We start from the raw sequence: 27783 nt of genomic DNA, 5'->3' as shown, positions 1-27783 counted from the left end.
GTTATCCCCTCACACAGAGCAAGGAGTTATCCCTGAGCACTGCTGGGTGTTGCCCCAAAACCAAATTATAAAATAAACATGTTTGCCCATTTCTCACATTTCTAAGACCTGAATGATAACACCTGATGTGAAATGACTTCCAATCATTGACATAGGTTTCCTGGTTGTCCTCTGTAACTCTAAGGCATCTTACTCATCACCAGTACCTACAGTTATAACCCATTATCCTGAGCCACAGATGGGCTGTTCAACCACATGTTCCCCGTGAGCTGAACGGTGCCATTGTCCAACTTGAGACACCTAAGACCACTTAGTCAATTGCCCTAGGCTCCAAGTGCTATCTAGGAACTGAACCACTAGCCGATTTCATGTTCAATATCTTCCTCATTATATCTTCCAATGCCAAGAGATCATGGATATATTGCATGCTCGGTAATTTGTTTTTCACCTTGGGGCACAGGAAATACAAGAAACTTATTTTCCACTTAGCAGTATAAAAGGGAGGGCTATGAATATAACTTTAGCAAGGTTCTAAGAAGATGGGAAGGTGAGTAAAAGCAGAATATGACCCTAAGACAAAAATATAAAATAGAAGAATGAGTGGAGACACTCAGACTCACGAGTTACTTTAGGAAGTAAAGAAACTCCTGTTCTTAGTTATTTTAGCAAGGTAACAAGAAAAAGAAAATGACAAGGGGGAAAGTACAGGACATGCAAGGTAAGAGCCACATCGAGTATAATTTCTGCTGCTTGATAGAGGGATAAAATTAATCCCTACACCCCAGAGAGAGAAATTAGGAACATAATTGGAATAGAGCAAGGTATAAAAATAGAAAGGTGTCTAACAAGACTGAAGAGGCAGTTGGCAGCCACGGTCATTCATTCATTGCCGAGAACCAGAAGGGTTGGCAACAAAGAAAGGACAGGAAATCCATGTGGCCATGAGGGGCTCATGGCATGGCAGAGAACGGCAAAGGTGGAGAAGACGGAGCTGGAAATGGTCAATCAGAGTTGGAGAGCAAGATCAAGAGCAGAAACTCTTCGTGCCAAGGTAACAAGCACAAACCCAAACGCCCTCACATGGGTGTGTTTGGCATTGTATTAAATTGTTGGAAACAATTCTTGTAAAACTCAGTCCTTGGGCATGAAGATGACAGGTCAAACCTCTCCCCTGTAGGTCACTCAAAAATAACTTCCAAGTATCAAGGAGAGCTGGTGAGTGGGCTGACACTGAGTGATTTGTGGGTTCAGATACGCTGCTGAGATCCAGACCGCTCACAATTCAGCAACCCACGCCAGCTTGGAGAAACATGTGTTCCCGGTGGGGTCCCTCAGCAGAGTTGCGAAAGTTCACTGCTCTCACGCTCCAGGAAGTCAGCTGAGGAGTGTGGCCTAACTAGATTTCAACAGGCAAGCATCAAATCAATGATTAGGGATCTTATAACGTCCCACTGAATAACAATGTACCAGGACCAGCATCCTGGATATGAAACCTGCACACTTTCTCTGGGTTTTGGGTATCCTTGTGGGTGTTGGACTGGGTGTAATGATCTTCTGTTGTCATTTTGAAAGCACAGTCATGATGTCTAGATGATGAATAGATTTATGAAAAAGTGTTCATCATCACTGATTATTAAAATGATAATGATGAATTTTGTCTCACACCAATAAAAGTGACCTAATTCCAAAGAGTCCAAAAATATCCAGTGCTGACAGGGGTGTGGTGATAAAGGACCCCCGTGTACTGTCTGTAGGGATGTACCTACAGTATGGAAACTTCTGAAAAAAAGAAAGTTAAAAATTGATCTACAACATGATCTAACAATACCACTCCTTGGTATCTCTCCCAAGGACACAGAAACACTAATTTGAGAAGATACTTGCACCTACGGTCATTGCAGTACTACTTACAATAGCCAAGATCTAGAAACAACCCAAATGCCCAACAACAGAGGAGTGGAAAAAGAAGTTGTGGTATATACACAGTAGAATATCACTCATCTATAATAAAGGATGAAATCTTGCATTTTGCATCAGTGTGGATAGAACTGGAGGGGGTCATGCTAAGCAAAACAGACAGAAGTAGAAAGACTAATTCCAGATGAATCTCACTTTTGTATTTTATGTAAAGAAACAAAGCAAGGGAACAGACATGGTCAATGAAAACAAACACTTAGACACTGATGTCAGAGCTGAGGTTACAAAGGAGGGTTAGGAGGAGGTAGGAGAGGTGGGAAAGGAGAGTGCAGGTAAGAAGGACCAGAAAGGGGCTGGTTTGATGGGACAGTGGGTAGGGTGTTTGCACATGGCTGACCTGGTTCAATCCCTGGCACCCCATATAGTCCCGTGAGCCCCAGTAGGAGTGATCCCAGAGCGCAGATGGAGTGTGCGGGAGGAAGGAAACAAGGTAGAAATGGAGGGGGAGAAGAAGGAATAGAAGGACGAGGAGGAATAATCTAGGGATAAATATGGATAAAGATGGTGGGATATTGGTAGGTGTGGCACAGCAATATTGTATACCTAAAACATAAATACTAACACTGCTATATTACCTCAGTAGAAATAATAAAACCCTCTGACCCAAAGATCACATATTCTAGATAAGTTTTGTTGTTTGTTTCTGTATTTTTTTTTATCAATAACTTAGCATTTTTTCATCTTTCATTGAATGTCCAAATGATGAGGTTGGACTGTCTCAGATCTGGGTTACTCCGTCAATCTGAACAAGAGCTGATACAGCATCATCCTTCTGGGCTCACAGATTATAGCTTCTGTTTCAGACTTCTTTATTTGGAGCATAAACCAACACACTGATGGTGAACAGAATGTAGCCCAGGGTTTACCAATTAATTTAACAATCCTTTCTCTTGAGCGAAGGGTCATGTCCTTGAATCAAAGACTACAGTGAAGTAGTTTATTTCAGTTACTTGTATACTAACACTCAGACTGAGACCTTGATTCTCCTAGTACCTCAGTTTTCCTATCTACCCAGGTTTCCCTTGGATTTATGATGAGATACTTGACTGGAGCATTAAAATCAAGGAAAACCTTATAGGTGGGTTTGGAAATGTTTCCAGTCTTTCTGTTCTGTCCACCCAGTGGCCCATCCTTCCATCTATTTTATAAAACTATGTGGTGGGGCTGGAGCGATAGCACAGCAGGTAGGGCATTTGCCTAACATGCGGTCAACCCAGGTTCAATTCCCAGCATTCCATATCATCTTCTGAGCACTGCCAGGAGTAATTCCTGAGTGTAGAGCCAGGAGTAACCCTGTACATCGCTGTGTGTGATCCAAAATATATATATAAAAAATTAAAATAAAAATAACTGTGGTAAGAAGAACAGGGGCTTGCAAATCAAAGATGAGGCATCAGTAAGAAAAGTAACAAGCACTGTAGCACTGCCCTCCTGTTGTGCATTGATTTGCTCGAGCGGGCACCAGTAGCATCTCCATCATCTCCATTGTGAGACTTGTTGTTACTGTTTTTGGCATATCGAATATGCCATGAGGAGCTTGCCAGGCTCTGCCCTGTGGGCAGGATACTCTCAGTAGCTTGCCGAGCTCTCCAAAAAGGACAGAGGAATCAAACCAGGGTCGGCCGCGTGCAAGGCAAACGCCCTACCCGCTGTACTATTGCTCCATTATTTAGGAAAATTAATGAAGACCCCAATGTGGAAAATTGGAAAGTTGCAGAAGGGAAGGAAAAGAGTTTGTTGTCAAATTCGAAAGGGTTAAATCCAATGTGATCCCTAGACCAATAGATGGTATAGAAATGAAGGTACTTGACATATACTAGGCCTATTCTGATTCAGTCCATGACCCCACATAGGGTCCCCAGAGTCCCTTGAGGAGTGATCCCTGAACACAGAGGCAGAAAGAATTCCAAAGCACTGCCAAATGTCACCCTGATCCGTTCTTGCAAAATAAAAAAAGATAAAATCTCTGCCCTGGCACATCGAAAAGAAAAAGAACAACCAGTACTGGCGTGGATGTGGGGAGAAAGGGACTCTCCTTCACTGTTGGTGAGAATGCCAACTGGTCCAGTCTCCTTGGAAAACAATATGGACATTACTCAAAAATACAGAAATTGTGCTCCCATTTGACCCAGTAATAGCACTTCTTGGAATATACCCTGGAGGCCCAAAAACATAGCAGAAACACCATCTGCACTCCTAAGTTCACTGCAGCACTATTCACTACACCCAGAATCTGAAGATAACCTAAGTGCCCAAGAACAGATGAATGGATAAAGAAACTGGGGTGCTGGAGTGATAGGACAGCGGGTAGGGCACTTGTTAGGGTATTTGCCTTACATGCGGTCAACCCAGGTTCGATTCCCAGCATCCCCTGGGAATGGTCCCCTGAGCATGGCCAGGAGTAATTCCTGAATGCATGAACCAGGAGTAACCCCTGTGCATCGCTGGGTGTGACCCAAAAAGCAAAAAAAAAAAAACAAAAAAAAAACTGGTACATCTACACATGGAATACTATGCAGCTGTTAGAAAGAATGAAGTCATGAAATTACTTGTGAATGGATGGACATGGAGAGTATCGTGCTCAGTGAGATGACTCAGAAGGAGAGGAACAGGAAGAGAATGACAGCATTAATTTGTGGGATATAAAATGTATTGTAGAAGACTAATATCCAAGGACAGGGAAAAATAAGGGCCAGGAGGACTTGTTTAATGCTTAGAATCTACCACAACAAGTGTGTGTGGAGTAGAGGGTAGATAAGATAGAGAAGGGACCAGTATGACAATAACAGTTGGAAATAAACACGCTGGACAAGAACTGAGTGTTAAAAATAGGTAAAGGATTATGCACAACAAACTTTGGGTATCTGTATTAAAGGAGGGAAGGAGGGGGGATGGAGGGAGGGAGGGGAGAGAGGGAGAGGGAGAGAGAGAGAGAGAGAGAGAGAGAGAGAGAGAGAGAGAGAGAGAGAGAGAGTGCTTACCAAAGATGCAGTCTGGGAGTGGGGTGGGGATAATGGGAGGGAAATTGGAGACACCAATACTGGGAAATTACACTGGTGGATGGATGGGTGTTGGAACACTGTATGACTGAAACCTAATCATGAACAGTTTTGTAAGGGTGTATCTCACAGTGATTCAAAAAAAAAATCCCTCACCTTCCCAGAGAAGTTGGTTCTCACTCTGGGGGTAAAACTGAAAATCTTAGCATTCCCAAAGAAGCGTTGTTGCCCTCTGATGGCTGATAACCTGCAGGAACCCCCTCATGCACGCAGACGACAGGAATGCTGCTCCTGTGTCCTCCCACTGATGCTATCTCTAGAACACGGTGTCTCCCTGCCTTCACCCCTGCAGACCTGAGTTAGTCACATCGGGAGCTATTCCTGTGCTGCTTTCGGGTCTCCACACAACAAGACAGAGAACATGCTTGAGAATGTCTTGAAAATGTCTACAATATTTTCAACTTGACATATGAAAATCATCCAAGTCACGGTCTATATTAAAAATAATAAGGTTGAGTTTTTCCTTTGGATCCAGCCCACTATAAACAGCACACTCTCATAGTATTAGGGTTCAAGGAGAACCCAAAAAAATATTGAATGAGAAGAAGTAAGCTCTGCAAAAAGCATGTGCTTTGTTTTAGATTCTAAAATCAACTGGAATTGGTAGCAAGAAAAAGAACCAAGAGATAAAGCCATTATTATAATTACACCATTTGTGGCCATTTCAGCTTGGGGAGACAGGAAGTCCAGCAAGAAATGCCACTGGACTCTGCCCCTTGTTTCGTGACCAACCACCCACCGCCCAACTTGTTGAAGTAAAACTGCTTCTTACCCTTTCTATCACTGCCAGGTAAAATAGTGGCAACTGCCATCCCTACCCAATCTCATGGCTTAGGTCAAATTTCTTGAACCCCTTAAGGCCAGCTTGCTCATCAGAATTCAAAAACATGAAGTGAATCTTGTCAATTCAACCCCAGAGACCAGGGAGTGGTGGTGGTGACAGATGAAAGTGTTAAGCAAATTAATTAATGTTGATCCTAAAGAAATGGGGTCAATGATACTCAGGTGCAGCTTATAGAGAAACCAAGTGGGCTGAAAAATAGTTTCAGTGGTAGGGGACTAGGTCATAGAACAGTGGTTAGAACATGTGTCCGACCCTGTTCCGATACCTGGCATCATATGGTCTCTCAAGCAGAATCAGGATAGTCCTGGAGAGTCCCAGCACAAGTGGCATAGCCTGGGAAATCTCTGGCATCTCAGGACACCCATAGCAGTGCAGTCTCAGGGCCTTATACTAAAACATCAACCCAAAACAGGGACCAGGAGGACTGCTCAATGGATGGAAGCTTGCCACAAGCATGTGTGCGGGGAGAAGGACAGTTAGGATAGAGAAGGGACCAACATGACAATAATAGTTGGAAATGATCATTTTGTACAGGAACTGAGTGTTGAAAGTAGGTAAAGGGATATACCTGATAACCTCCATTATCTATACTGCAAACCACAGGCCCAAAAGGAAAGAGGGAGAAGCGTGAGAGAGAGAGAGAGAGAGAGAGACAGAGAGAGAGAGAGACAGAGAGACAGAGAGACAGAGACAGAGAAACAGAGACAGAGAGACAAAATCAAACAGACCAAGAGACAGAATCAGAAAGACAGAGACAGAGAGACAGAGACAGAATCAGAGAGACTGAGAGACAGAGAGAATCAGAGAAAGAGAGAGAGAGAGAGGCAAGTGAAGAGGTGGAGGGAAACTAGGACCATCCATGGTGAAAAATGTACACTAGAGAAGGGTTGGGTGTTGGAACATTGTATAACTGAGTATCACTGAAACCCAATCATAAACAACCTTGTAACTATGTATATCACTATAATTCAACAAAAAATTAAAAACAGAATAAAATAAAACATCAACCCAGGATGGAGAGATGGTTGAGTAAGTCAGATGTTTGCCTTGCACTTTCCTGGCACAGCTTCAATTCTTAATACCACTGTGGTCCCCTGAGCCCTGACAGAATGACATCTGAGCATAGATCTGAGAATAAGTCTTTAATACTGCCCACTGTGGCCACCAAAAGATCCTTTTTTCAATAAAAATAAATAAATAAAACTCCATCCTGGTTTTCTTTGCATCTCCAGTGGGGTTCCCAGACAAGATTTGAGAGCTTCCCCCTCACCCTACGCGCCCCCCCCAAAAAATAGCTCAAGAGATAGAGCTCATGTCTAGCACTGAGTTCAAGTCCTGGCACTATATGGTCCCCAAACTGCCACCACCTATGGTGCCGGTAACCTCCTGAGCACTGTTGGGATAAAACTCAATAAAATAAAACAAAATATTAAACTCAAGGGGTCTGAATAAAGTACAGAGGTTGAGGTACTACCTTGCAAAATCAGACTGACCCTGGTTTGATCCTTAGCGCTGCCTACATTTTCTAGAGCACTGCCAGGATTGATTCTGGAGCACAGAACCAGGAGTAGGTCCCAAGCACGGCCAAATGTGGCATCAACCCATCCCCCCACCCAAATAATAATAAATTAATTCTTTTTTTTATAAAGAAAACAAGGGCTGAAGCAATAACACAGCAAGTCGGGTGTTTGCCTTGTATGCCGCTCACCTGGGTTCAAAATCCAGCACCCCATATGGCACCCAAAGTACCACCAGAAGTAATTCCTGAGTGCAGAGCCGGGAGTAAACCCTGAGTATTGCTGGGTGTGGCCCAAAACAAAACAAATAAGTAAATTTAAAAGGAAACAAAGCAGCAGGCCATGACCAGTGAGAACAAATCATTAGACTCTGATGCCAGAACAAACTAAACTTCCATGTTGCACATAAATTTTGTCAGGCAGAAAATGGAGTTTAGAAAAGTAAGTTCAGATAAGAGAAAGAACACATGGAGGGTGCGGGATCCCGGAGGAAAAAAAAAAAAGAAAAAACAGGTTCCAAAAAGAGCCGAGTTCACCCGCAAGTTCCAGATGGAGTAGGTGCCGCATCCCGCCTCCCCCAGATGGAACCCCGGTGACCAGAAGCCTCTACAAACACAGCTCGAGTATGCGGGAACGAGGACTTTTTCTCAAATCTGCCGGACTACACCTCCCAGGTAACCTCTGATTCCGGAAGTCATGCCCACAGCCCGCCCCCCAGCGCCATCTTTGAAGCCTTAAGCATAAGAGAAAGAACACATGGAGGGTGCGGGATCCCGGAGGAAAAAAAAAAAGAAAAAACAGGTTCCAAAAAGAGCCGAGTTCACCCGCAAGTTCCAGATGGAGTAGGTGCCGCATCCCGCCTCCCCCAGATGGAACCCCGGTGACCAGAAGCCTCTACAAACACAGCTCGAGTATGCGGGAACGAGGACTTTTTCTCAAAACCTTCCTTCTCTGGAAAGAAGGATGGCGGCCACATGGGAGCCTTGTGGACAGCAGGTATGAGCCGGGGGTGTGGGGGCGACTAAAACCTCATGGGAAGGGGGGCGTTCCGGTCCGTCCTTCACGCCCTACCGAGGTCACCAGTTGCCCCCCACGACATCTCTCTATATACAAAGTGATCAATGAGAAGTAAACCACCCAATCTTTCTCCCTGAAAGTCAGAGTTAAGTTTGGAGCACGGCCACAGCCCCAGAAACACAAGGACTTGGTGCAGAACCCAGCAGCTTGGAGCAGAAAAGTGAAAGGACTATGCGTTAATCCAGGCCATCAAGTCTGCCGGAGGGGAAAGGGTGTTGCCCCATTCGCCCTCTCTTCTCTGGAAAGAAGGATGGCGGCCGCATGGGAGCCTTGTGGACAGCAGGTATGAGCCGGGGGTGTGGGGGCGACTAAAACCTCATGGGAAGGGGGGCGTTCCGGTCCGTCCTTCACGCCCTACCGAGGTCACCAGTTGCCCCCCACGAGCGGCTCTCCAGCACGGCCACAGCCCCAGAAGCACAAGGGCTTAATGCAGAACCCAGCAGCTTGGAGCAGAAAAGTGAAAGGACTATGCGTTAATCCAGGCAATCATTTCTGCCCAGAGGGGAAAGGGTGTTGCTCCCTTCCGCCCTCCTCCCTCTGGAAAGAAAGATGGCGGCCACATGGGAGCCTTGTGGACAGCAGGTATGAGCCGGGGGTGTGGGGGCGACTAAAACCTCATGGGAAGGGGGGCGTTCCGGTCCGTCCTTCACGCCCTACCGAGGTCACCAGTCACCCCCCACGAGCGGCTCTCCAGCACAGCCACGGCCCCAGAAGCACAAGGACTTAATGCAGAACCCAGCAGCTTGGAGCAGAAAAGTGAACGGACTATGCATTGATCCAGGCCATCAAGTCTGCCGGAGGGGAAAGGGTGTTGCCCCATTCGCCCTCTCCTCTCTGGAAAGAAAGATGGCGGCCACATGGGAGCCTTGTGGACAGCAGGTATGAGCTGGGGGAGTGGGGGCGACTAAAACCTCATGGGTCGGGTGGCGTTCCGGTCCGTCCTTCACGCCCTACCGAGGTCACCAGTCGCCCCCCGCGAGCGGCTCTCCAGCACGGCCATGGCCCCAGAAGCACAAGGACTTAATGCAGAACCCAGCAGCTTGGAGCAGAAAAGTGAACGGACTATGCGTTGATCCAGCCCATCAAGTCTGCCGGAGGGGAAAGGGTGTTGCCCCATTCGCCCTCTCCTCTCTGGAAAGAAAGATGGCGGCCACATGGGAGCCTTGTGGACAGCAGGTATGAGCCGGGAGTGTGGGGGCGACTAAAACCTCATGGGAAGGGGGGCGTTTCGCTCCGCCCTTCACGCCCTACCGAGGCCACCAGTTGCCCCCCACGAGCGGCTCTCCAGCACGGCCACGACTCCAGAACACAGAAACCAATTTCTTAACTATCTGACTTTCAGTAGAAATACTTCCAGGGTCAATAGGTAAAATAGCAGAAATCCAAAACCAACATTTAATTCTTGAACCCAGCTGTAGAAAGCAAATCACTTCACAATGCTTTTTCAGCATGTCTGATTTGGGGGGAGGGGTAAACTCTAAATAATAGTGGTGAATCTTTTATTGAAACAATCTAATCAAAGCGGATAGAGTGTTAACTAGAATTCATCTGCCTCACAGGGACGGGGAGGGGTGGGGGGTGGGGTTTTATTGGGGTTCTTCATGGGAAAAAATAAGTATTGGTAAAGGGAAATGTTTGATATTTGCATGACTGAGACATAAACCTGAAAGCTTTGTAACCTTTCCCACAGTGATTCAATAAATAAATAAAAAAAAAAAAAGAAAAGTAAGTTCAAAACAAAAAGTTCACTTTAAATATGAAAATTTAAAGGTGATACCCACATCCCACAGCCACCACCATGTAAGATCATTTAGTAGCCGAGCCTTACAAACTCATGCTTAAATCTCAGAAGAGATCAGCTCGCCACAAAAATTCACTCACCACCATGGCTGCCACCATGCCAATGACCAGACCCACCACCTCACGACTAAGCTCCACAGAGATGATAAACTACCAAAAAATTTCAGTTACACCAGTTCTTTTCTTTTTTTTTTCTTTTTCTTTTTGGGTCACACCCACCCAACCAATGCTCAGGGGTTACTCCTGGCTCTGCACTCAGGAATCACTCCTGGCGGTGCTTGGTGCTTGGGGGACCATATGGAATGCTGGGAATCAAACCGGGGTCAGCTGCGTGCAAGGCAAACACCCTAACCACTGTGCTATTGCTCCAGCCCCAAACACCAGTTATTTTTCTCTGAGAATGCTAGGGTCTTCTCAGAGTGGGGGTGCACAGCCTCCCTGCACCCCATCACCATACTTTCAGAAACCCAGCAGCCATACCCACATTCCACAACCATTGTTTTGTAAACTTATCTACCAGCCTATCTTTAGAGACTCTCTCAGAAAACATCAACTCACCACAAAACTTCATAGATGTACCAGTTCCTGGCTGAGAACTCTGGCTTCTTCTCGGAGTGGGGGCATTCTTAGACATGGTCCCTCTCTAGACTAATTCTCTGAGCCTACTCAAAAGATGAGCAGTGTTTATTCCCGTCAAATACTGCACCGCATTCTGATTTTTCCAAATACAGTCACAGATCCTGGAGAAGGAATGATGTCTCTTGTGAACAGGCATGATGTGGAAGGGGAGGGGAGGGGAGGTCCACTGGTCACACACAACTATTGTATGGTGGAGGATTTCTGAGACAGAAATGTCACTTCTTGTAACAGGGGGAACAGGGGTGATAGGAGGGAAATTGGTGACACTGGTGGAGGGATGGGTGTTGGAACACTGTGACTGAAACCAAAATATTATGAACAGCTTTGTAAACATCAATCTCACAGTGATTCAATAATAAAAACTTATTTTAAAAAAAGATATCACTTCTCTCCTTCAAAGCCCTCTCACATCTTTTTCCCAGCTCAGAGGAACTCAGACCAGACTCTCCCCTTTCCCAACTTTGATCCAAGAAGTTCCCTTCTCCTCCAAGTCAATCTTCCCACTCCTTGAGATGAAGCAGGCATGAGGTTAGATGTGACGTCTCTCTGATCTCATCTCCAATACAACAACCTTCCAAGAGAACCAGAGTTGATGGACCAAGTTCCTTCCCTACTGATTTCTTGGTGAATAGACAATTATTGCACTAATAGCTCATCATCCTCAGCAAGGATCCTCACTAACCTATGAGAAAGTATGAATGTCTTCAGAGGTTAATAAGCTTAGTCCCACCAAGGAAATCTCGAGTTCGAAAGGAAGACCCAGAGGCTGGAGGGATATTACAGGTAGGATGTTTGCGTAGCACATGGTTGACCCAGGTTCAATCATTAACATCTTCTATGGTTCCCTGAGCACTGCCAGGAATAATTCCTGAGCACAGAGCCAGGAATAACCCCTGAGCATCACTGGGTGTAAGGTTCAATTTCCATAGAGTCTGGCACACATCAAAACAAACAAGAATAACAAATGCTGGCATGGATGCGGGGGAAAGGGGACTCTTCTTCATTGTTGGTGGGAATGCCAACTGGTCCACCCTTTTAGGAAAACAGCATGGGCATTCCTCAAAAAATAAAAAATAAAAATTGAACTTCCATGTGACCCAGCAACATATACGCCAGGGACCCAAAAACACACAGCAGAAATATCTGCACTTCTATATTCATTGCAGTATGTTCACAATAGCCTGAATCTGGAAACAACCTGAGTGCCTGAGAACAGATGAATAAATAAAGAAACTATGGTATATCTATACAGTGGAATACTATGCAGCCACCAGGAAGAGAGAAGTCAAGAAATTTGCTTATAAATGGATGGACACGGAAAGTATCATGCTGAGTAAAATGAGTCAGAAGGAGACAGACAGACATAGAATGACTGCGTTCATTTGTGGGCTAGTAAAAAAAACATATTATGAAACGTACCCAAGGACAGTAGAAACGAGGGCCAGAATGACTGGCCCACAGTTGAAAGTTTGTTACAAATCAAACTTCTATGGGGAGAGGGCAGTTAGGACAGAGAAGGGACCACTATGACAATGATAGTTGAAAATGGTCACTCTGGACAACAACTGAGTGCTGAAAGGAGGTAAAGGGATATGCATGGTAACCTTTCAGTACCTGTATTGCAGGCCATAATGCCCAAAAAGGAGAGAGAGAGAGAGAGAGAGAGAGAGAGAGAGAGAGAGAGAGAGAGAGAGAAGGTGCCTGCTGTAGAGGCAGCTGGAAATGGGGGGATGGAGGGGGAAATTGGGGCCATTGGTGGTAGGAAATGTACACTGGTGAAGGGACAGGTGTTGAATAGTGTATGACCATTATATGACCTAAACCCAATCATGAATAATTTTATAACTATGTATCTCATGGTGATTTCATTTTTTTTAAAAAAGACCCAATTTCTGGCATGCAGGTTCTGTTCTTGCCCCTGAGTATTGTGAAATAACAAAATAGTTAGAAATAATTTTAAAATTGCAGAGGTTTAGTTCTGGGCCTTGAGTTAGCTAACTTTTAATATTTGGACATACTGAAGACCCATAAATTATCTTCCTCCAAATAAACCAAAACTTTCAGCAAAGCAAAACAAAGCTAGGGGTTTTAGCTCCTGACACCCCTTTTTTAATGTGGTGGACTAGGACATCTGTATTTACACTCCATTGTCTTTTCTATTCCAAAAAAATTTTTTTCAACCTATCGTTAGGGTGAGGCTGCGGGTTCCCTTGGCTATGATACAGAATTATGGATCATTTTAATTCTACCTAATTTAAGTGTTTCGCCCATGATAACAGATCCTTATTCCCCTCACTTGGTCTCAGTGATTCAAGCAGGAGGCCAGTGAATTGAACATTTTCTCCACAAAATTCATGAAATAAAGGCTCTCTTCTCCTCTGTGGAAAAAGACTGCACATAGCTAAAATTAACCTGATTAAGTTTTAGCTGTTCAGTTCCAAGAACAAAAAACTCAGACCTTTCTGACTCTAAATACTTCTATTGCAATACTACTATTGTGAATTATCTCTAAATAGGAAGCCTTCATAAGTAACAGTTTTCACAGGATGAATTGCTTTCAAGGGTCCCATTTTAACTAGGGTTGCATCTTAATGAAACTTGGATGCATTGAACCACCAGTCAGAGTACTAGGCACCTACAAGGCAAGAAAAGCTACTGTGTGAGCACTAAATTTATTGTCAGTGTGCTCACAAAATAAAACACAAAAATAAACAAATAATTTTTATTTGCCACTGCAGCAAGGTTGTTTATGGCCAAAGAAGACTTGTCGAGGTGATAAAATATGCTATACTTTGAAGAAGCAGATTTAAGGGGTCTCTCCTCCATTCTTCTCCATTCCACACACATACACACACATACACACACACACACACACACACACACACAAACACACCCGTCCACATTCTGTTTTTTCACTCAGCAAAAGGCTCACAGCTGATTGGAGATAAAAACGAAATTCTCCACTATGACTTCTTTTCTGCATCCTATGGCCAACCCATCTTCTCAAGATCCTCATTCCCTAACACTGGGTTCTTATTGGGTTTTAGTAACCTAGTTGGTTCCAACTGCTTGAAAGCAAGAGAGTAGAGAATAAGGCTTCCGAGTGACAAGTCAAATTTCTGCAAGGCACTCAGATCCTTCAAAGCCACTGCCTTGCAATAGTTCATGAATACTTATTACTCTACAGACCTGTTTCTTCTTCCCTGAGTCAGTACCAAGTAGCAGATACTTCTCCTCTCTTACTCTAGCCCCCCCAAAAAGATGCAGAAAGATTAAAAACAAACATCCACATACTCCCAATGAGAGCTCACAGGATCCTTACTCAGGGATATTGTCAATTTATCCTCACAAATAACCTGAGTCACCCATGCCCTAGGAATGACGGTTCAAGTATATATGGTGAGATTCAATCAATATGCTCTTGAATGGACACTCTTTGGTGTTTGCCGTTGAAAGAAAGTGCTGTTTTAAGATTTTTGTCACTTAGATTTCATGTTTTAATCCTGAGGTAAACTGAAACCTGCAGAAACCCATACAATTCCATATCCAAATACTGTGCTTACATTTTTTTGTATTCTGGTTTTGGTTTTGGTTTTTGGTTTGAAGGCCACACCCGGCTGTCAGCAGCATGTACTTCTGGCTCTGCACTCAGGGATCACTCCTGGCAGAGCTTAGGGGACCATATGTGGTGCTGAGGGATCAAACCTGAATCAACTGAGTGTAAGGCAAAAATGCCCTATCCACTGTACTATCACTCCAGCCCCTAATTTTTTTATATTAAAAAAAAAGAACTTTCCTCTCATCTTGCAAAATGATCCATCTTAACTAAATTTTAATAAAGGCAATTTTATTGACAGAAATAATTACCATATTCTAGAACATCAACAGTGCTGAGGCTGACACCAGGCCTAAGGGTTTGGTCTGCGTGACACTTTTCTCTCTCCCCTTCTCATTCTTTTTCATCGATTTTCACTCTCTATGTCCAGTGTAACAGTCTTCTATCAACTTTTTACAGTGGATCACCCCAAGTTCTTTTTGGAAGCATCAGAGTATAAATAAATAACAAACAAACATCAGGAACTCATTTGAGGAGACAGCGCCTAGCTTGGAAATAAATGCTCCAATGGGGGACTGGAGCAATAGTACAGCGAGTAGGGCATTTGACTTGCATGCAACCAACCCCAGGTTCAATCTCCAGCACCCCATATGATTTCCCAAGCACCACCAGAAGTAATTCCTGAGCACAGAGCTAGGAACAACCCCTGAGCATTGCTGGGTGTGACCCAAAAAAGCAAAAATAAATAAAATAAAAATGAAAAATAAGAATAGTCAATGCTCCGAGGGCATTGTTTGGACATCAGTGACCCAGCATGTCTAATGTCCATCACTGCCATCAACTTTGGGACTGGTATTCCTTAGACTCTTGTTCCCGAAAGTGATTAGAAGGTGGGGAGAGTGGTTACCCTGGAACATGCCGTTGCAATGAGACATGTTGAAAGGGGGGAGGGAGGAATCAAAAAATAAACCTGTAACCCAATTCCAGTCTTAAATACTCTCCACTAAACCATAAATCAAGAGAAAGTGAAATAATTTCCATCATACTCCAATGGTATGTTCTCTGGGGTTTGCAAGAACCAAAGAGGCAATGTGGAGAAAAATGCATTGTTTCAATTTCGAAATCAAAGCTCAGTTGGTCAGAAGATAAATGTAATAGGCTTTGGTGATAAAACATAAGCCCCAACCATGGCTATATTAACAAGCCAAAAATTGTTAGATGATAAAACAACTTTAGTGAAGAACATCTTTGTTTACATGACAGGAATTTACACATAAACTCTGAAAGTACGCTGCCAACTGAAGGAAATATTTTAATAGGTTTGTAAAATATTCACATGGTGCAAGTTCCACTTGTTTAAAATGTTGCCTAACTGGTATCTAGCTACAATAGCTCATCACACTGCCTTAATGTTGTAATAATTATTAATCATCATGTCCTTTTTTTAAAACATACCCAGATCTACTTCTTGGTAGAGGTTACTCATACCTTAGAAAGCTCATAAATGCTTTGTAGCACAAAAAAATCAGAAATGAGTTATCATTATTGACAATGATAAATTTGACTCAGACAAATGTCTCATTAATTCATACCTTAGCAAATTTTTGAGTCCAGAATGTGTTTAATTCCTTTTCTTGCCTCCCAAATTTTACCTTAACGTGCAAGGTCTAACGTAAGCCACTCTCTGATAAAACATTCCCTGACTGACTCCCTATCAGCTTTAACTAAAATGACTTTTCACTACCAACTTGTTGCGTCTAGCTTCACTAAGCATATGTAAGGATCATTTACTTCATGTTGTATTTCTTAGCTATGCCTCCTTTTCTGAGTGAAACAGCGGAGCCAACAGCATGTTACTTAATTTGTATCCCCAGAGATGGACAAAGTGCCTTAAAATAGTAAACAACCAATTGCAGTTTTAAGTTTCATAGAATCATTCGATTTTGATCAGATAGAAATTCTCTCTCAGTGTTTGGTTTGTCTCCAGTAATTTTCCTCAGGTCAATAATTATGAAACCCAAATATCAATTTGTAAGGACAAATCACCCTGCCACCTTTTTCTCTCTAGGCTTAGTTTTGCATTCCAGGAGGCGCCAGGAATACTAGCACTAGCATTATCCTCCCGTTGCTCATTGATTTGCTTGAGCAGGCCCAATAACATCTCCATTTTGAGACTTGTTACTGTGTTTGGCATATCAAATACGTTACGGGTAGCTTGCCAGGCTTTGTCGTGTGGGCGAGATACTCTCCGTAGCTTGCCAGGCTCTCCAAGAGGGGCAGAGGAATCGAACCCAGCTCGGCTGGACTGGCTACATACAAGGCAAATGCCCTACCACTGTGCTGTCACTCCAGTCCAGGTGCCAGGAGATGAGCTAAATATTTTTGCATGTATCTGCTACTCCATATGGGACACATACCCGCTGCCACTTTCTAAGCAGGTGAATAATATGCTCAGTATTTGGTCTTACTTAGGAGCATACAAAGAGCTACTTAATGATTAAAAGAGGTTCTTCCATTATTTTTTGGTTTCAAACTCCCCTCCTCATTCCCTCACTCATTAAATCTCTCATTTATTTTCTGAACACGGTAGATATAAGGCATTTTTAGCAGTTCAGTATCACTACAGAGCTCAGAAAGGGTATAGGTCACTGATAAAAGAGCATACTCATAGTCTACCTTTCAATCTTTAAAAGTCCCAAATAAGATCTTTCTAGAATGCTCATTTGAGGGGTGAAGTTTCTGCGGCCTGAGCTTTGCGCAGCAGCATACTCATGCATGTCCCTCAACACCAGCTTGGGCCAGCTCATCACTCACCTTTCACTGGCTATAGAAAATAGTTAATGAAACCACTTTTACTGTGATGTTTGGGAGTCGTTCCTTAATGCCACCCAATTGAAAAGGACTTGCCAAAAACTGGCCTTGAAGTACCACCCTGATAAGAACCTGAATGAAGGAAAGAAATTTAAAGAGATTTCTCAAGCTTTTGAAGAGCTCTGTGATGCAGGGCAAAGAGGCTTATATGACAACGTACTATCAGTGTCACTGTCCTCCCGTTGTTCATCGATTTGCTCGAGCAGGCCCAGTAACGTCTCCATTTTGAGACTTGTTGTTACTATGTTTGGCATATTGAATACGTCACCGGTAGCTTGCCAGGCTTTGCCGTGCAGGCGAGATACTCTCGGTAGTTTGACAGGTTCTCCGAGAGGGACGGAGGGATCGAACCTGGCTCGGCCGGGTTGGCTGCGTGCAAGGCAAAAGCCCTACTGCTGTGCTATTGCTCCAGCTGGTGACAAAACACAAGAACAGGTAATTAAAGAAGACAGAGCCAGTGCCCAGTTTGACACCTCCATGGACATCTTTGATAGGATTTTTTGAGGAAAAGGAAAAATACAGAGAAAAGAAGTGGAAATGCTGTGCATCAACTCTCTGTAACCTTAAAAAAGTTATGTGATGGTACAACAAGAAAACTGGCTCTGCAAAAGAACATTATTTGTGACCAAAGTGAAGCTGAGGTGGTACAAAGGACAGTAGAATACTTTCCCAATTGCTGTGGCACTACAAGGCAAATAAGAACTCAGATAGGACTGGGATGGTTCCATGTTCCATGTCTGTGTACATGCCAGGGCCCTGGGGAATGAATGGGTCAATCCTAAATATGGATGTAAAAGCTGCAGTGAAAGAAAGTCCAAGAGAAGATTCTTTAAGTTCATATTGGCAAAGGCATGAAAGATAACCAGACGATAATATTCTAGGGTGAAGGAAGTCAACATCCAGGCCTGGATCAGTTGTTTAAATCAGAAGGACCATGCTGTTTTTAAGAGGCAAGGGGAAGACTTTTGATGTGTCTGGATATACAGCTGTGTGAAGCATTGTGTGGTTTCCAAAAGTCGGTATCTACTCTTGACAAACAAAGTATAGTCATCACCTTTCATCCAGGGCAGATGTCAAGCATGGAGAAAACAAGAACAGGTAATTAAAGAAGACAGAGCCAGTGCCCAGTTTGACACCTCCATGGACATCTTTGATAGGATTTTTTGAGGAAAAGGAAAGATACAGAGAAAAGAAGTGGGCATGATGAAGGCAGGCCAATTTGCTATAGACCAGATGAAAAGGGTCGCCTAACTGTTGACTTTAAGGTAAACTTTCCTGAGAATAGCTTTATCTCTCCTGATAACTCTCTATGCTAGAAAAACTCCTTCCTGAGAAGAAGAAAAGAGAAGAAACTTATAAAATAGATCCAATAGAGTTGGTAGATTTTTTTGTTTGTTTGTTTGTTTTTTGGGTCACACCTGGTGATGCACAGGGGTTACTCCTGACTCTGCACTCAGGAATTACTCCTGGTAGTGCTCGGGGGATGCTGGGAATCGAACCAAATACCCTACCCACTGTTTTATTGCTCCAGCTCCAGAGTTGGTAGATTTTAATTCAAGACAATTTAATACCTATTAAATAAACTGCTTTGACAGAAAATTACCCCTAGCATTTGTTTAGCCATGTCGCTAAATGGTATCAGCTATGTCTATTAGGAGCAGCTTATGTTGACAAGCTAAGGTGGGAGGCAAGCCCCCCATGCATGAGAATGAATTCTCTGGAAAAAAAAAACAGATCTGTAGGACTTGTGACGGAAACCTCCAGGCTTGCATGTAGTCAGAAATGAGCCCCTGCCCTCATCTCCTTGTGTTTCTGGGTTCCTGGTAGTCACACCCATGAACTGCCTCTGGTTGCCATATAAGCACATTAATGGCTATGATCCAAAGACTCATGAATAAATCTCGGAATAAAGCAACATACTGAGGAGATGCCTCAGGACCCCAAAACTAACACCCAGTTAAAATTTTAATTCCAGCTCTAGCACCTTATTTAAAATTTTAGACTTCCTGGAGCACACAGCTGCAACATCTCATACTTTATTCCACTGATATACCAAGAGTAGCACAGCACATTTGATGGGGTGTAAAGTAAAAGGGAAACAATCTTGATAAAAAAATTATATGTGTGTGTGTGTGTGTGTGTGTATACATACACACTGTAGCACTGTAGCACTGTCCTCCCATTGTTCATCAATTTGCTTGAGTGGGCCCAGTAACGTCTCCATTTTGAGACTTTTTGTTACTGTGTTTGGCATATGGAATGCATCACAGGTAGCTTGCCAGGCTTTGCTGTGCGGGCGAGATACTCTCAGTAGCTTGTTGGACTCTCTGAGAGGGGCAGAAGAATTGAACCTGGCTCACCGGGCCAGCTGCACACACCCTACCACTGTGCTATCACTCCAGCCCAAAAATAAAAAGGGCCCTGCATAGGCCGGGAATCAAACCCAGCTCAACTGCTTGGAAAGCAGCTATGCTCACCACTATACCACCAACACGTACGGACACACACAAATATATATATATATATATATATATATATATATATAATTATATATTATAGATATATTAGCACACAAGACTCAACCTGTAACAACATGTTAGTGATCTCTTATATACAGGTTTAATTGCTCCAAGGTAAGATACAACAATTTTCATACTCTTTGCTCTAAGGAAATCTTTTCAGATCATTTTTAATCAATTATTCATAATAAGCACTGTCACTGTCACTGTCCTCCCATTGTTCATCGATTTGCTAGAGCAGGCCCAGTAACAGCTCCATTGTGACAATTGTTACTGTGTTTGGCATATCAAATACGTCACAGGGAGCTTGCCAGGCTTTGCCATGAGGGCTAGATACTCTCGGTAGCTTGCCAGGCTGTCCGAGAGGGACGGAGGAATCCAACTCGGGTAGGCCATGTTGGCTGCGCACAAGGCAAACACCCTACCTGCTGTGCCATCGCTCCAACCCCCTAATAAGCAATACAAAATAAATTACTTAGCATCTGCCTTTGGGACAAGCTTGGGTGATTGTGGAAAAATTCAAAATAACAGTGGTGGAAAGCTGTAATGATGGTGGGATTAGTGTCAAAATATGAATGTGATAAACTATTGTGAACAAAAAATAAATTAAAATTAAAAATATAAAAATAAATTCTGAAAAAATATAAATAAGTTCTGAAATTCAAAAAAAATATTTTTAAAACAGAAAATGTTTTAACAATATTGCCCTGAGCAAGGTGTGGGCAAGAAAGGGTTTGCTTTGATAAAATATAGGAACTATGTCAGCAATTCATGTCATACATAGACAATGTGTCCCTGAGATGACATGATACTGACCAAAGTCGCCAACCATGTCCACTGAAAATCATTGTGAAGAGAAAACCAGCTATCAAGACCAACCTTGAGAAAATTCTAGTGCTTCTGCTGTACTGATGCTGTGCATCCAACACCCTACCAAATCTCTGAGTGCTGTGGCTCCAATAATTAGTCTGATGTTGTTTTCTTATGACCTGAAACCTGATGTTCCTCAGCAGGAAAACCATTCCCAAACTGCAATTTGTGGTTAGGACTCTGCTTACAAGCATGAAGTGGCACAATCCTTTAGAAGCTGTGAGACTGTTTTTGTAGAAAAAGAAATCAAGAATAATGTGAGAATAAATTCCCAAGGGCTCCTTATCATTCCATACCCTAAAACTCTGGCTAGGAAAAAAAAAAGAGCCCAAGGTGCTAGTGCTGGCTGGATTTTGAAAATTTGGTCAAAATATTTTAATATCACAGACACAATTTCCTCATCTTCAAATAAAAAAAAAGGTGGGAGGGATACTGGGAACATTGGTGGTGGAGAATGGGCACTGGTGGAGGGATGGGTATTCGAGCATTATATGACTGAAATGTAAGCAAGAAAGTTTGTAAGTCTGTAACTGTACCTCATGGTGATTCATTTAAAAATAATAAAAAAATAGAAAATAAATTTTTTAAAAAAGTAATCCACGAGGTTATTCCTAACAAACGCTTAACTTGGGTGTTTTGTTTATTTGCTTGGGGGCCACACCAGCAGTGCTCAGGGCTTACCCTTAACTCTGTGGCTGGGGATTTACTCCTGACACTGCTCAGGGGACAATATAGGGTTCAGAGGATTGGATTGAACTTGGGTCAACCATAGGCAAGTCAAGCACATTTTCTTTCTCTCCAGTCCTAAGAGATCATTTCAGATTCCTGTTGGTACAGTCTATCAGTACATCTAGAGAATTAATCTACCTAGTAAAAATTGATGCCAATATTAAGAAATATCTACACACATAATCTTCCAAACGTCTCTTGAAATTTTGTTCATTATTCATTCTTTCTAGCGAAATGATTTCATATGGATGTTTTCAAGATCACTAAGAGTGGAAATATTTTTTTCACTTCAAGTCTATTTTTGAAGACATCAACTTATCTCCAAGTTGCATCTAAAATTGGACTCATGTTATTTAAAAAAAATAATTCGTGAGGAAAACCTGGAAGAGAAGTATATGACAAATGAAAACCAATACATTCCAGAACTAAAAAGCATTGCTTCAATAGTAGGAAATTTTAAGGTCATAACAAAGGAGGAATTTTAGACAAAATTTATCTCAAATCCTTTTGTTCATTTCATTTTTACAGCTTAATGATTTACAAATTTTTAGACCTAAATGTAAGCATTTGAGGGAATCAAATACAATTGTTTTATTTTACATGTTAGGAAATTGAAGTCATTTCCTAAGTCAAAATTTATGTCTTGCATGATTGGGTGATAACATTATTATTTGAAAAATTGAAAAAATGATGTTTGAGGTGTGTGAATAAGAATGGGATGGAGATAATAAATTGATATTCATATTTATATTGATATGCATATATAACATAAAGGTTGAGAGGTCCAGAAAAATTGGTAATACACGTCTAGCATTCATAGATTAGATATATTACAATATTAATATATATCTATATATTGATATAATCTATATATTGCAGAGAAATGGGCTGGAGCGATAGCATAGTGGGTAGGGCATTTGCCTTGCACGTGGTCGACCCAGGTTCGATTCCTCTGCCCCTCTCAGAGAGCCCGACAAGCTACTGAGAGTATTCCGCCCACACAGCAAAGCCTGGCAAGCTCCCTGTGACATATTTGATATGCCAAAAACAGTAACAAGTCTCACCATGGAGACGTTACAGGTGCTCACTCGAGCAAATCAATGAACAACCAGAGGACAGTGACAGTGACAGAGAAATACATTTAAATGAACTACTTTAGTTTAAATAGTAAATATAACTAAAGGTAAAAGATTAGTAAAAATCAAGACAACTCAAGCATCAAGGACAAGCATACGTCTGAAAGCTTAATTCCTTGTATGGCCATATGCTTCAAGGCAAATAAGATACTGTTGCTTGATATCTCTAGAGTAAAAAAAAAAACTAAGGATAGAAATAAAAAGCAATTTAAATGACCTAAGGAATAATTTTAATGCCTTAAGGAAGCCCAGAAAAAGAGAGAATGAGTCTATAAAGAAGTTTAAAAATAAACTTATTCTAATTTTCCAGGTAAATTCAAGAAAAGAACTGTAAAGAGTGCTTTATTGTTGCGACATTAAAGGCTATTGTTGACATTAATGTGTGGAAGCACAAGGGTATTCACAATATGATCATAAAAGACTGAACTGTATGAGTGAAAAGAAAGGTAATAGGAACCACAAACTTTCAGGTTGTTGAAGATATTAGCAACTGGGACTGCTGGAGGAGAAAGTAAGAGGGAGGAACTTAATAACATTGAGAAAGTTTATTATGTTAGCAGTGACTGTATGTATGTCTTTTATCTCCCTTGTTAAATTGTTTGTTTTCAATGTACCCCCAGTCTCCTGATATCTTTGATCAAATTTATGAATGAAGTTATGCTTCTGAAACAAATTAGGAAAGATTATAGAGTTAGGTAAAAATTGAAGAGGTTAGAGAGAAAAGAAGAAGGAAGATAAATATGTCATGGCCTTCAAGAAATACTGGCAGCAGAGTAACAACAAGCTACAGTTTCTATTTATTCGCTTTCATAGTGAAGCCATATCCCTTCTTAAGTTAGGAAATTTGTAGGCCAGTAAGAAGACAGACAATGCCAAGAAGAACTTTTAGACTTTCAATTTTGCAACTTTTAATTTAACGCCTCAAGCATGGGGCAGGGTAAGCAATGCTGGAATAGGGATTTCTTTTCAAAATTTGGTATAAGAGAAACCTATGAATAAAATGTTTTATATCGGGCTGGAGTGAACGCACAGCAGTAGGGCATTTGCCTTGCACACAGCCAGCCCGGCTGAGCCGGGATCAATTCTTCTGCCCCTCTTGGAGAGCCTGGCAAGCTACCAAGAATATCTCGCTCGTACAGCAAAGCCTGGCAAGCTCCCCATGATGTATTCGATATGCCAAACACAGTAACAACAAGTCTCGTGATGGAGATGTTATTGGGCCTGCTCGAGCAAATTGATGAACAACGGGAGGACAGTAACATGACAGTGACAGTGATATCTTATTGATACCCTAAGATAAGAGACCAATGTTTTCTAAGATAATAGTTGTCACAGAGGGGCTGGAGTGATAGCACAGCAGTAGGATATTCGCCTTGCACGTGGCAGGCTGGACAAGCCAAGTTCAATTCCTCCACGATTCCTCCGCCCCTCTTGAAGAGCCCTGCAAGCTATCTCGCCCGCACAGCAAAGCCTGACAAACTACCCATGGCGTATTCTATATGCCAAACACAGTAACAATGAGTCTTGCAATGGAGACATTACTGGGCCCGCTCGAGCAAATCAATGAATAACGGGAGGACAGTGCTACAGAGGCACTATCTGCAGAGGGGGTATGGTGCTGCCAGCAGGTCAATCTGTACCTGTGAGGCAAGTGCATCAGCATCCTTATGGCGCCTTCAGACTTTCAGATACCCCAAAATTGCTGCTGTGCCTTTGGCCAGACCCCCAAAACTTGGGGCAAAGTTTACCAAGAAAGTAAACGGCCAAAAGTTAGTTATGTGGGAAACACACCCACAAACCACCTCCGGCTCAGCTATATAATTGAAGGCATGGCCTCTCTGGTTCCTGATTGAACTGCTTAATGGCCATGATCACAGAGACTCAGAAACTAATCTCGAAACCCAGTGGCTTTTGGCAGAAATGCGTCCGGTCCCTGCAGTAGGTTACCGATGCTGGGCCAACCCAGGTGGGAATAGGTTTTATGCCTTGGCCTGTTCCCCCTGGCAGCCCGGTGGCTGCCATACTCCAGAGGGCACTGGACAGTCAGGCTTGGGCCTGCAGTGATGAGACACGCAGGGCCTCATGGGATGGGGGTGGAGCTGGTCCTGTCCTCCCCACCCCAGTGAGACCCCAAGTCATCACCCATGAATTGCCTTTCTGGCTCCTGATCAAACTGCTTAATGGCCATGATCCCAGAGACTCAGAAACAAATCTTGAAACCAGTGGCTTTTGGCAGAAATCCCTCCAGAAGTGTTAAAATTTCAGAATTTCAAAATCGCGCGGCCACTACTGTAGCCACATGACATCATATGTTATTCATAACCAGCAATAGAAAACAAATTGTCTACTGTTGCCTTTTCAGCAGATCTGAGTGTTGGGGTAAAATCTCAAATAATAATGGTGGGTCTGGTGTCAAAATATTGAAAGTGATCAAAGTAGAGAGAGTAATGTGGAAATAATCTGCCCCACGGGTAGGGGGAGGGTGTGGGATGGGGGTATACTGAGGTTGTTGGGGGTGGAGAATGGGCACTGGTGAAGGTATGGGTGTTTCATTATATGACCAAGACTTAGACCCGAAAGCTTTGTAGCTGCTCTCACGGTGATTCAATAAATAAAATGATAAAAAATGAAAAAAAATGTAAGGTGGAGTTCATGCACAATTCAATCAGCTAATCAGTGACTGAATAAATAGCAGTCATATATAAAAAAAATAGTTGTCACAGACACAGTGGGTTATCTGCCTGGTGGTACAGCTACCTTAGCATGGTAAGAACAGAAAAAGTACAATTCATAGAGTAATCATCCCATTATACACAAAAATATTACATATAACCCTGTTCTAAGGAGAATCTCAGACAAATGTGGGTTGAAAATCTGCTTCAAGTGCTGGCGACAAAGGCAGTTGAGATAGAGAAGGGACCACTATGACAAAGGCAATTGGAAATAATCACTCTGGATAAGAACTGTGTTCTGAAAGTACATAAAGGAATAAAGATGATAACCTTTCATATCTGTATTACAAACCATAATGCTCAAGTGGAGAAGAGAGAGAGAGAGAGAGAGAGAGAGAGAGAGAGAGAGAGAGAGAGAGAGAGAGAGAGAGAGAGAGAGAGAGAGAGAGAGAGAAGCAAAGTGCCTGCCATGAAACAGGTTGCAGTGGCGGGCGATGGTGGTGGCAGGAGACTGTGGCCGAAGAGAAACTGAAGATATTGGTGGTGGGAAATGTACACTGGTGGAGGGATGGGTGTCAGAACATTGTATGACTGAAACCTGATCATGAACAGCCTTGTAACTGTGTACCTCGTGGTGATTTAATTTTTTAAAAAAAGTAAATGAATTATTGATGATGGGTCTATAGATTAATGGACAGAGATTTCACCAAAATGTGTGCCTTTTGTTTTCTTTAAACATTGGTATCTATTAGCATTATTTACTGAAGCAACATTGGTTTCTAACATTATATAGGTTTCAGGTATGCAGCATTATTATTTGACATTGGTACATGCCACATTGAGATCCCCACAAAAGGTCTACAATTGACTCTCTTTACCCAATTTTCCCATCCCAATCCACCTTTCCCTCTGGTGCACACTATTTGTTTTCAGAATGTTAGAATCTATTCTTAGTGAAACAAAGTAGATTTTATTTAAAGAAATTTACTTAGAGTAGCATGAGAGGAGTAAAAAAGAAAAAGATAAGTGTTCATTCAAGGGAGTACGTGGGCTTCTCCAGAGTGGAAATGAAGAGAATAGTTTTTGCAGGAGTTCATACATAATTTCTCCAAATTGTCTTGGCCTAGAGTTCTCTTCACACACAAAAAAGCAAATCTGCATATTGTCACAGAAGAAGTCTTGAACTCCTTTTTCAAAAAATATTTTTTTCCATAAAGTTGTTCACAATAATAGTGTACATTCAATATTTCAACACCAGTCCCATCACCATTATTTCTAATTTTACCACCACAACCCAGCTGCTCATAGGCAGATGCTACATGATTTATTTCATATTGCTTGTAATGAATAATATGAGATGTTTCACAATTGCGTGCTCCCTGAAATTCTAAAATTTCTAAATATATGGGATCCAGAGTCATCTTATCAGCATGTTGCTCTCTTCTGAGATTCATTTGTGAGTCTCTGAATTATGGCCGTTAATGTGCTTATATGGCGACTAGAGGCAGTTTGTGGGTGTGACTGCTAGAAAACCGGAAGGGCTGGAAGATGGGGGGACAAGCCCATTCCTGACTTCAGAGGATGCCTTGGACTCTTGATGGATCTTCCATATTCTTATTGCAGACTATATATTCTCTTACAGTTTCTCCTTTTCTGAGAACCACAATTCTCTGGATGGAGCCTCCTATTTCAAGTGTGCAAAGTGGGGCTGAAGTGCCAGTATGGCTGGTAAAGCCCTTGCTTTCATTGCACACAGCCAACCTGGTTGAATACCCAAAAATACACATTGTCCTTTGAGCACCACCATGAATGATTCCTGGGCACAGAGTCAGGAGGAAGCAGTAAGCACAGCCAAGTGTGGCATAAAAACCTTAAATATACTATCTGTACCACTATATTATCACTCTGGCCCCATTTACTTAAAAACCTTAAAATATTTTAGGGACTGGAGTGATAGTACAGTGGATAGGGCATTTGCCTCGCACATGGTTAACCCAGATTTATCCTCAGCATTCCAGATGTTCCCCAAGCACTGTCAGAAATAATTCCTGAGTGCAGAACCAGAATAACCCCTGGTTAACCTGAGAATTACCAGGTATGTACATGAAGAAATGTTTTAAACATTGAATTTATCAAACACTATGGAATGGTGGTTACTAGGAACTCGACAGTAAGAAAAATCAGAAGAAAATTGCTAGTTTTCACGTGGCTAAGTTCTCAATAGTAGCTAATGTATAATATGGTGTTCACATTATATTAGGTCACTGAAATTTTCTGAATAGACAAAGCAAATATTCTCACACACACAAAAAAGAGTTGGAAGTATTAAATAACTCAATGAGGGAATTCCTTCACACTGTACATAGAATCATAACATTGTTCACTTTAAATTATCTTGCAATTTTGTCAATTCTAACTCTAGAATTATGGAAAATGCCTTGTGAAAGGGCTGGAGCGATAGCACAGCGGGTAGGGCATTTGCCTTGCACGCAGCCAACATGGCCGACTGGAGTTCGA

General features: G+C 42.4%; 1 pseudogene; it reads left to right on the top strand.

Moving 5' to 3' along the window:
* The first annotated feature begins 952 nt into the window (after positions 1–952).
* LOC130018491 (dnaJ homolog subfamily A member 1-like) lies at positions 953–26864 on the top strand (annotated as a pseudogene).
* Positions 26865–27783: the final 919 nt, after the last annotated feature.

This window comes from Sorex fumeus, unplaced genomic scaffold (assembly GCF_029834395.1).
Source record: "Sorex fumeus unplaced genomic scaffold, SorFum_2.1 ptg000265l, whole genome shotgun sequence".
Lineage (NCBI taxonomy): Eukaryota > Metazoa > Chordata > Mammalia > Eulipotyphla > Soricidae > Sorex > Sorex fumeus.
Note: the sequence above shows the minus strand (reverse complement) of the source record. Positions and strands in the feature narration are given on the sequence as shown.